Raw genomic sequence first — 10,843 nt, 5'->3', positions numbered from 1 at the left:
CGCCCTAACCATCAGAAGGCAATCATCAGCAAATAACAAGTGGAAGATCTGGGATGTACTTGCCCTCGATCTATAAGGCTCCAACTCATGGGTCTCAGTAGCACTATGGAGGGCTCTAGATAAAGTGTCCGAGCATAGGATGAACAGCAAAGGAGACAACGAGCATCCATATCGCATACCTACTGAGGACTCGAAAAATCGCATAGGTGAGCCATTCACCAGAATGGCATAGGAGGGTGCCCGGATATAGCTCATGACCATCTGATCCACTAGTGATGAAAGCCAAAATCTCTAGAGAGTGCGCCAGAAAGTGCCAATCCATTCTGTCATATGCTCTCTCCATATCCAACTTGATGCCCATCAGTCTCCTCCTGCGTGAAGCCTGCTTGAGATCACATATAAACTCCTGGACAATCAGTACATTATCAGAGATGCTCCATCCCCCGATAAATGCCCCTGCTTAGGGCTAACCAACTCAGCCAGTACATCTCTGACTCTCCTTACTAGGATCTTGGCTATGATCTTGTAAAAGGTGGTGTAGAGACTAATGGGGCGATAGTGACTTGACTCTATGGCATCCTGCCTCTTCGGAATTAAAGTAATAAAAGTTCGTTTCTACCCCCTTAAACCTCTATAAATAGCCCTCCACTACTCCCCTCTTGCTAGAGATGATCAATCACTTGTTCTCTATTTCAACTCTTAACTAACGGGAGGCCTCGAGAGAGTCGTGCTATGTCACAGGGAGGTGGTGGAGCTAGAAGAGCTACACTCTAAGAATACACTCAAGGGTTCCATGAAATGCCCATCCAGGCTATGCTCTCTTTCTTTCTCTTCCTCTCTCTCTCTCTCTCTCTCTCTCTCTTGTTTTCAATCTCTTTCCATATGCATCTCAATCATACCTCCATGCGTGAACTTAGAATATGCATTTGACCTACCTAATACTCATTTTAAGTTTTGTTTTTAAGGGAAAGAGGAGAGTATCTTATTCCATTCCTCCCCCAGCATCATCTTGGGTATATATTGTTACGTGGTAGTGATACTTCTAAGTTATGCATTGACCATCTTATAAGTAATACCTAGGCCTTTTAAAGCTTGGAAGCGAACTAGGCTAGGTCCATTTGACCGGCCCAGAAGTCTGCTTTGGCCCAAAAAAAAAAATGGCACGCGCTACGCACGTGCCTGAGAAGAAGACTCCCAATGGAGTCTTCTTCCTCCCGAGTTGGTCGAACAGAATCCGACTCCGAGTCGGATTCCAATTAGGTAAGGTCCCAACTATCCTTGATCTATCTTCTCCTCCTTCTTTCGGACTTCTCAAAGCCTTGGATCCGGCCGATAATCTCCTAATTTTTGTGAAGAACCAGATGCTATATTTCTCCTATTTTCTTTGGATTTTTCGATTTCATTCGTTCTTTCTGGTTGATAATGTCGTCGGATATGGTTGCTGAGGTCTCCGCCAGTCCCTCACGATGGTTTGCAACCGTGGCTGGAGCACCCATCATCAGGATGTCTCGGTTTAATTTGTTAAGGGGGCGGAGACCGAACCCCTATTTTAGGAGGGTTTTTTCCTCGCTACCGGCGGCCGGTTGCCGTCGGCCACCGTCCACAGTGGTGGCCGTGGGTCCATGACTCCGGGCACCACCTGTAACCACCCTCTCCCTCTCCCTTCTTCTTCCTTTGGCTAGAGAGAGACCTTGTTCTCTCTTCCTCTCTCTCCTTTTCTCTCTCCTCTCCCTCTTAGTTTTTTCTCTACAAAGTTTCTCTCTCATGTTAAACTTTCTCTCTCTGTTCACAGTGATGTTAGACTAACCCTGGTGAAGGGCTCTGATCCAGAGTGTCGGGCACTTCTGTGTGGTCAGCCATGGGAGGGTGTTAGAATTTAGGTTTCATATATTATGATGAATTTTAGAAGAAGAACATGATTTTTGGATATTAGGTTCTACGAAAGATTTGCAAGATTAATTAGATCTATTGTGGATCGCGTTCGCAAGATAAGTAATATAACATCTTTTCTAGATTTATCAATAAATATATGTTTTACAAATCAAATTATTCTTGATTACGAAATTGATGCATGGTGTAATATGTCTATTTTTAGAATATTATATAATTCTGATTGAATGTATTGCTTTTGATATAGATAGTGTTTGATTGATTTGATATCGTGTCTTTCGATCTGGAACATGGAACATAATGTGAGAAAAGATAATAACTCAAAATAGATTTGGGCTCGCATTCAGGCTATGTTGAGGACCCTGCTAATGGGGTCTAATATGTTGGTACCGCAAGATGATTAGTCGGTGCTATGAATCTGCCATAGAGAATATGTGGTCATAGTTTCTAGCTGTTGAGTTGAATCTGATAAATTGAAAGAAATTAAGTTATGAACAATATTTCAAAATTGAAATATAAAATGGAGAACTAATTAAACTTCAACCTGGCTATGTTGAGGATCCCGCCAATGGGGGCAGATACGTTGGCATATGACCATCGTGAAGGACTCACTGCAAGAAGATTAGTCGGTGTTATGACCCTGCCATAGGGAATATGTGTGTCGGGTTACCCCCGCACGCGTTGCAACGATCGCAGCAGAAATACACGTGCGGGATCGTTCATTACATGAACGTCCTAGGAAACGTAGATTTCAAAAAAAAATTCTGAGTTCTCTAACTCAGAAAATTATGAAATCTAAAGGATAGATTTAAATTTAAAACTTGATTAATTTCAGATCTACAATTAAGAATTGTAAAGATCCTATCTTTATCTTTGAGCGGGTAGATCTTCACTGCTATCTAATGATTGATGGATTCGAGTTCGCTTGAAGCCGCATAATCGTCCGGCCTCTATAGGTATCCACACAAGATAGATCGCTCCAAGCACCTTGATCTTACTGGGGTGCTAGCTTCCTTGCAGAGATCACTTCTGATGGCTGATTTCTTCTCTCTTTCAATTAACTCCTTGATTGCTTTGAGAGGAAGAAGGAGTAAGAGGAAGAAGAGGGCGTGCCTCTTCTTTTCTTCTTTCTTGCTCACAGCTGGAAGAAGAGGAGGAAGAGGGTGGGGCGGCTAAAATCAATGAATCTCCAATGCTTTTCAGCCCTCATGCCTCCCCTCCTTTTATAGGTATCTCATGCCTAGTTTAAACAAGAAAAAATTTCAGGAGAAATGGTTCCTTGATTCATCCTTCCAAATTCTTCCCAACTTCTTACTTAAAAGGGATGGAGAGAATCAAGGAGAAGCAACAGGGCCTCTCCTTGTGCCATGTGGCAAGCCAAGAGGGCATGAGGGGGCCATGAAGAAAAGGAGGGGCGGACGCCCCTCCTTTCTTTTGGTGTGTGACAAGGAGGAGGGGCGGACGCCCCTCCTTGTTTCCTTCTTTGCTTCACCCGCATGAAGGAAGGGATACTCCCTTTCTTTCATGCTTTGATTTTCTAATCTAATTAGAAAACATGTGGTCTCCCTTGATTAATTGAAACCTAATCCAATTAGGACCCAATTTGTCCTCCAATTTGACTCATGTGAATCCTAATCTAATTAGGATCCAAATTGAACTTTATGAATTAAGTTCCTTATTAAATAAAGAGTTCTAATCAATTAGGACTTTCCATTCTTATCCAATAAGGTTAAGCCTAATTGACTTAGTCCAATTGAATCAATCAAATTTGCAATCCAATTGCAAATCCTCCTTCACTAACTCACTAACTCTTAGTGGGTTAAACCAATTATCAATCAATTTGATAATCATGATCTATTGCAATTCTAAATCACAATCCAATCATCGAAACGAAAACCTCTTATGTGTGTGACCCCATAGGTTCTATTCTGTCTGGTAGTGAGATATATTGTGATCTCCATCACAATATCATTGAAACTCCTTTCAATGGATTGAAACAATTTTAACTCTTCTCTTCAGGGTTTACTAATCATCAAGTGAATGCCTTCGAGTCTCACAATCCACTAGTGACACCTAGCAGCATATAGTGGCAACCCAGCAGAACGGAATAGATGAACCTCTAAGTGCAGTTAGCGTATGATACAGTACCTCTATCATGGATCCCGACAAGACGAAGGTTATGGATAACTCGTCAAATTTCGTCATCTGTCATATGTCAAAATTTATTTGATTCGAGTTTGAGATTGGAAAAATTCTTTTCCAAAATGCCCTAGCCAAGGTCTTTCGAACTCGGTCTCATAAATCACATAGGATCTCTCATAATCTGTCAAGGTCTAGATCCCATCTAAATGCAATCCTAATCCGATAGTGAACCTACTGCAGCCAATCTATACTACAAGAACCCTGATTGATAGGGCCCATATTCATGTGCTCGTCAAACTATAGCAACCTCACTGTGAATAGCTGAGACATTGCAGGTCTAAGTACTAGCCATACAACTGCAGCATCAAGTAAGTCACTGACGAGTGGATAGACATCCAAGTAACTTCTTGCTTTGGTCATCCCAACCCAACTCTATGTAGATATCTGTAACGACAAACACATACAGATAGATAAGTATCTGTATGTGTGTGTTCATGTATGCATGTACTTTTCTAGGTATAGATTCCTGTATACTTTTCACATTTCTATTACCTAACATTAAGTTTTAAATAGTAATTTCATAAATTTGATGAAGTTTTCTATGACTTTATTTTTATTCAATAACTTTTGTTTGCTAGCAACATAGAAAGTGGTTCATTTATGCTTATCACGAATGCAACATTTTCTCAAAGAATGTTACTAGAATATATTTGTTTAGAAATTCACTTATATGAGTGTTGTCTAATAGCCTCAATTTGAAACCTTTGGACTGGGCCTGGCCCACTTATTTGGCCCAACCACATTTGGGCCAACTCACGTGCGACGGCGCACGTGAGGATTGGGAGGAAGAAGTGATCGAGAGAAAGACTCGACCAAGGAGGCTTCTTCCTCCTGATTGCTATGGTGATTGGAGTCCCATCGCCACCCAAAGAGCAGTCGAATAAGGCTGGGATTATCTATTTAAAGACTCCCTTCCTCCTCCTTCGAGTTCACCCAAGATCAAGCTACCAATCCCAAGCTTCTTCTTAATCATCATCCTAGATTTGTCGCCGAAAGGAACCATCGGATCTTCACCATACTGATGTAGGACCAAAGCCTTTCCTCTTCTCTTCTTCTTCCAGTCTTCAAGTCGTGCTTCACTTCGATTTGTGCCAGCGAATCATTGAAAAATCATCTGAAATAATGGTGCCCTGTTTTGGTCTTCTTCTCCCACAATTCTACTGCCACCGGCCATCGGGTTTAGCCAGGGTTGCGGCCACCTGTGGCCACCTTTAAGCGGGGGCTGGGCCACCATGGCCGCCACCCCTTTAAATCTGCGGGGGGAAGGCAGAAAGGGAAAAGAGAAGGGGAAGATAACTTTCCTATTCATGAAGAGAGAGAGAAGAGAGAGGTTTCTCTCTTTTCTTCCCTCTTCTCTTCTTTCTCTCTCATCTCTACCTCTTTCTCTCTTTTCCATCCTTTATATCTCTTATTTTTCTCTCTACAAAGTTTCTCTCTCTATCTGGACTTTTTCTTCCTTGAGTAGATTGGACCTCGTAAGTACGATTCTCAATAATTTTGGATCAACTTAGGTAAAGAGTCCTCATCCAGGGTCATCGGGCAGCGCGTCAGCCTCTATCCTGATCCTTGCCAAATACTGTTCGATTTGATCACCCCTGATCTCTGTTGAACCATCTATGCTCTTGTCTGAGTATGATTCGATGAAATCACCTTGATCAGATAGACTCGAAAGTCCGGCACTCTAGCGTGGTCAGCCATGTGAGAGTGTTGGAATTTAGGTTTTATATTTTTAAAATAATTATGATGAAATTATAATTAAAAGTATAATTTTAGAATATTAGGCTCTGAGAAGAATTTTCGAGATTAATTGAATCTATTAATTGGATTGCATTTGCAAGATAAGTAATGATTTACCTTTTCTAAATTATTCATTTATATATATTATTTTTATATCAAATAAATTGTTAATGAATTTATATGTGACTTATGAATTTTATGAGATAGTGATTTGAATGAAAAAGTAGATATATAAATTAGAGTAATATTGTTCGGACTATTGTTAAATTATTTACTGTTCTTACATTCTATATGCATATTTTGATTAGATTATGATATATCTATTATTTTATAAAAAAAGCTTTAATGTGCATCAGATTTGAACTCTCATCTTGAGTATATTCTAAACTTTCTCTCTCTAGAGTAGATTCGACCCATAAGTACGATTCTCAATGATTTTGGATCGATCTAGGCGAATAGTTCTGAACTAGGATCGTCGGACGGCGTGTTAGCCCCCATCCTAGTCCTTGCCAAATACTGTTCGATTTGATCACCCCCAATCTCTGTTGAACCATTTTTGCCCTTGTCCGAGTATGATTCGATAAAATCATCTTGACCAGACAAACTCGAAAGTCTGGCACTTTAGTGTGGTCAACCCTGTGAGGGCGTTAGAATTTAGATTTTTATTTTTAAAATAATTATGATAAAATTCTAATTAAAAGAATAATTTTGGAATATTAGGCTCTAAGAAGAATTTTCGAGATTAATTGAATCTATTAATTAGATTGCATTTGCAAGGTAAATAATGATCTGCCTTTTCTAAATTCTTTGTTTATATAATATTATCTTTACATCGAATAAATTGTTAATGGATTTACATGTGATTTATAAATTTTACAAGATGGTGATTTAATGAAAAAATGGAAATGTAAATTGGAGTAATATTGTTCAAACTATTGTTAAATTATTGACTGTTCTTATATCGTATATGCATATTTTGATTAGATTATGATATATCTATTATTTTATAAAAAGAGCTTTGATGTGTATCAGATTTGAACTTTTATTTTGACTATGTTTTGAACCCTACCAATTGGAAATTATGCATTGATACCCTGATTATTATTGATTCTAGCCCAACCATAGTGTATAAATGTGGTATTCTGGCCCACTTTATAGGATATAAGTGTAGAAGTCTGGCCTACTTCGAAGAATATAAATGACGTATCCTAGTTAAGGTATAAGTGTGGCCATAGTTAAAGGTTGTTTAGTTGAATATGTTTTGTTGATTTCAAAGATATAGATTTTAATAGTTTTGTGTTTTGAAACGAAATTGATTGTCTTTATACTGATTCATTGTAATTTGTAATTATATTTATGTTATTACATGAATTATCTAGTTAAGGTATTTATTATATATTAGGTTGTCTAGCTAATTATACAATTTTTTTTATTTTTTTACAGATTCAAAGAACTAGCCTTCTTGGGTATTTAATATGAGTGAGCAACTAGTAGGATTGTGGCATAAGTTATCTTACATTCGAGTTTATTTAAATTGATGTATTACCTTAGACTAATGTTAGAATTGTAAGACATTATATGTTGAGTTAGTTAATGAACTAAAGATTGCATATTATTAGTTTAAACTGTCCCGCAGCATGTTTATGATATCATGTTGAGCTGCCTTGCATGCTTGTGAGGAGAGCTCTCTATGAGTGTACGGCAATTGCCGCGACCCCCAGCTCGCGATCTCGAGTCAGAGACGTGACAATTAAAATGGTATCAGAGCATAAATGGATAAATTATAAGTTATAGAATAAGACATAGGATGAGTATAGGTGGGTAGACACTAAGGATGTTGGGATATAAATTTATATTAATTATAGAATATGTTATGTGAAGAATTTAGACATCTTATTCAAAGATTTCTAAATAAAAAAAAAATGCACATTATCTATTTGATTCTTTTGGGTCTTTTCATTGACATTTAGTAAATTCGGAGAATATTGGAGGTTTAAATTAGAGGGAGCAGTGAAAGCGTGGTGAATTAAATTATTTTGAAACTGGTCAAATACAATAATTTTGATTTGCAAAGTGTTATGAGTTGATCCTCTTCTCTTTGAACTATAGCTATGAAAATTTTGAGGATAAAAATATTTTTAGGGGGGAAGAATGTGAAACCTGTGAACTAGGCCCAATTCACTTAATCGGCCCCGCCACATTTGTGCCAACTCATGAGCGACGCACATGAGGATTGGGAAGAAGAAGTGACCGGGAGGAAGACTTTGGCTAGGAGTCTTCTTCCTCTCAATCACGATGGTGATAGGAGTCCCATTGCCACCCAAAGACCGGTCGGATAAGGCCAAAATTATCTATTTAAAGACTCTTCCTCCTTTGAGTTCACCCAAGATCAAGCTACCGATCCCAAGCTTCTTCTACCATCGTCTTCCTCGATTTGTTGCCAAAAGGAGCCATCGAATCTTCGCCGGATTGAGATAGGACCAAAGCCTTTCCTCTTCTCTTCTTCTTCCAGTCTTCTAGTCGTGCCTCATTTCGATTTGTGCCAACAAATCACTAGTAATTCATCCGAAACTGGGGTACCCTATATCGGTCTTCTTCTCCCACGATTTTGCCACCACCGGTCGTCAGGTTTGGTTAGGGCTGTAGCCACATGTGGCCGCTTTCGAGCGGGGGCTGGGCCACCATGGCCGCCACCCCCTTGGATCTGCCAAGAGGGAAGGAGAGAAAGAAAAAAGAGAAGGGGAATACAACTTCCCCGTTCATGAAGAGAGAGAGGAGAGAGGCATTTCTCTCTCTTCTTCCCTCTCTCCTATTCCCTCTTCTCTCTTTTTTCTCTCTCCTCTCTCTATTTTCTCTCTCATCTCTCCCTATTTTTCTCTCTTCTCATCCTTTCTCTCTCTATTCTCCTCTCTACAAAGTTTCTCTTTCTATCTGGACTTTTTCTCTATAATGGATTAGACCCTAAGTACAATTTTCAGTAATTTTGGATCGATCTAGGTGAAGAGTTTTGATCCAGGGTCGTTGGACGGTGCGTCAGCTCCCATCCTGATTCTTGCCAAATACTGTTCGATTTGATCACCTCCGATCTCTGTTGAGCTATCTGCGCCCTTATTCGAGCATGATTCGATAAAATCACCTTGATCGGATGGACCTAAAAGTCAGGCACTCTAGCATTGTCAGCCCTCTGAGGGTGTTGGAATTTAGAATTTTTATTTTAAAATAATTATGATGAAATTCTAATTAAAAGTATAATTTTGAAATATTAGGTTCTCGAAAAGATTTTTGAGATTAATTGAATTTATTAGTTGGATTGCATTTGCAAGATAAGTAATGATCTGCCTTTTCTAGATTCTTCATTTATATAATATTATTTTTATATTGAATAAATTGGTAATGAATTTATATGTAATTTATGAATTTTATGAGATGGTGATTTGAATGAAAAAATAGATATGTAAATTGGAGTAATATTGTTTGGACTATTATTAAAAAATTTACTCTTCTTACATCGTATATGCATATTTTGATTGGATTATGATATATCTATTATTTTATAAAAAAAGCTTTGATGTGTATTAATTTGAACTCTCAGCCTGATTATATTTTGAACCCTACCAATTGGGGATTATGCATTTGAACCCTGACTATTATTGATTCTGGCCCCACCATAGGGTATAAATGTGGTATTCTAGCCTACTCCACAGGGTATAAGTGTGGTATTCTGGCCTACTCCGAAAAGTATAAGTATGGTAGTCTGGCCCACTCTGCAGGGTATAAGTGCAGTTGTATTTCTGACCTAGCTATGGGGTATAAGTGTGGTCATAGTTAAAAGTTGTTTAGTTGAATGTGATTTGGTTTGAATTGGATTTATGATTTGAAAGATATGGATCTTAATGGATTTGCGTTTTGAACCAAAATTTATTATGTCTTTATACTAATTCATTGTATTTTGTAATTATATTTTATATTATTATATAGATTGTCTAGTTAAGGTATTCATTACTTACTAGGTTGTCTAGATCATTATATGATTTTTTTTTATTTTTTTATAGATTCAGAGATCCTACCATAGTTTTCGATATAGGAGAGCAGCTAGCAGAATTGTGGCACAAGTTATCTTAAATTAGAGTTTATTTAAATTGATGTATTACCTTAGACTAATGTTAAAATTGCGAGACATTGTAAGTTGAGTTAATAAATTAAAATTGCATATTATTAGTTCTGCATATTTATGATATTATGTTGAAAATGCCTTGCATACTCGTGAAGAGAGCTTTCTATGAATGTGCGGCAGTTGCTGCAACCTTCGGCTTGCAATCTCATGTCGGAGGCATGGCACTCAATCTTTATATTTCCAGGTTGAGCCTGAAGCATTCATGAATATGCAATATTGGCAGTACTTTCAGCATGTGTTCATAGAGCCAATTGTCTACGGGTAGAAAAAGTTTGAGGTAAAGGCCTATTTTAAGAACTTTAGTTCACCATATTTCCTTTAAAGAAGGCTCGTTAAATGAATGCTCAGGTTGATATACACATTGGCGTAATGAACCAAAGAAACAAATTGAGAGAGGTTTTCAGAATTTTTACATTTTCTATTAATAGTTTGATTCAAAACATTTTTGAAAAAGCTAATGTCTGTGGGACCGCTCTATTTTTGGTGTTTTAAATCCCTTAAAATTTGTGATTAGTAGGATTTTCATCCAATGGCCTTTTGTTATAAGTCCAATGGCTTTCAAATCTTTCTTGTCACAGGGTAACGTTTCCAGAAGATCATATCCGAACAGGTTTCCGGGTAACTTTGTGTTTTTATGTTTAATTGTGACATGCTCTCTCCTGAGGGAAAAGTTCACATTTTTCTCTCTTTTTTTTTGTGAATGAAATGCTTCCCTAAGAGATTCCAAAATGGAGATTTAATTTTTTTTTATTACAAATTATTTTTTGCAGAGTGCTTTCCTCCTTGCTTGAATATGCACCTCAAAGGTCTCGATCTAACGTAACAAAGTGTCACATACAC

The sequence above is a fragment of the Phoenix dactylifera genome, chromosome 18 (assembly GCF_051530095.1).
Source record: "Phoenix dactylifera cultivar Ajwa chromosome 18, Ajwa_hap1_PhDact_Kaust_v1.1, whole genome shotgun sequence".
NCBI classification, from domain to species: domain Eukaryota; kingdom Viridiplantae; phylum Streptophyta; class Magnoliopsida; order Arecales; family Arecaceae; genus Phoenix; species Phoenix dactylifera.
The sequence above is the reverse complement of the archived record's forward strand: the minus strand, read 5'-3'. Positions refer to the sequence as shown.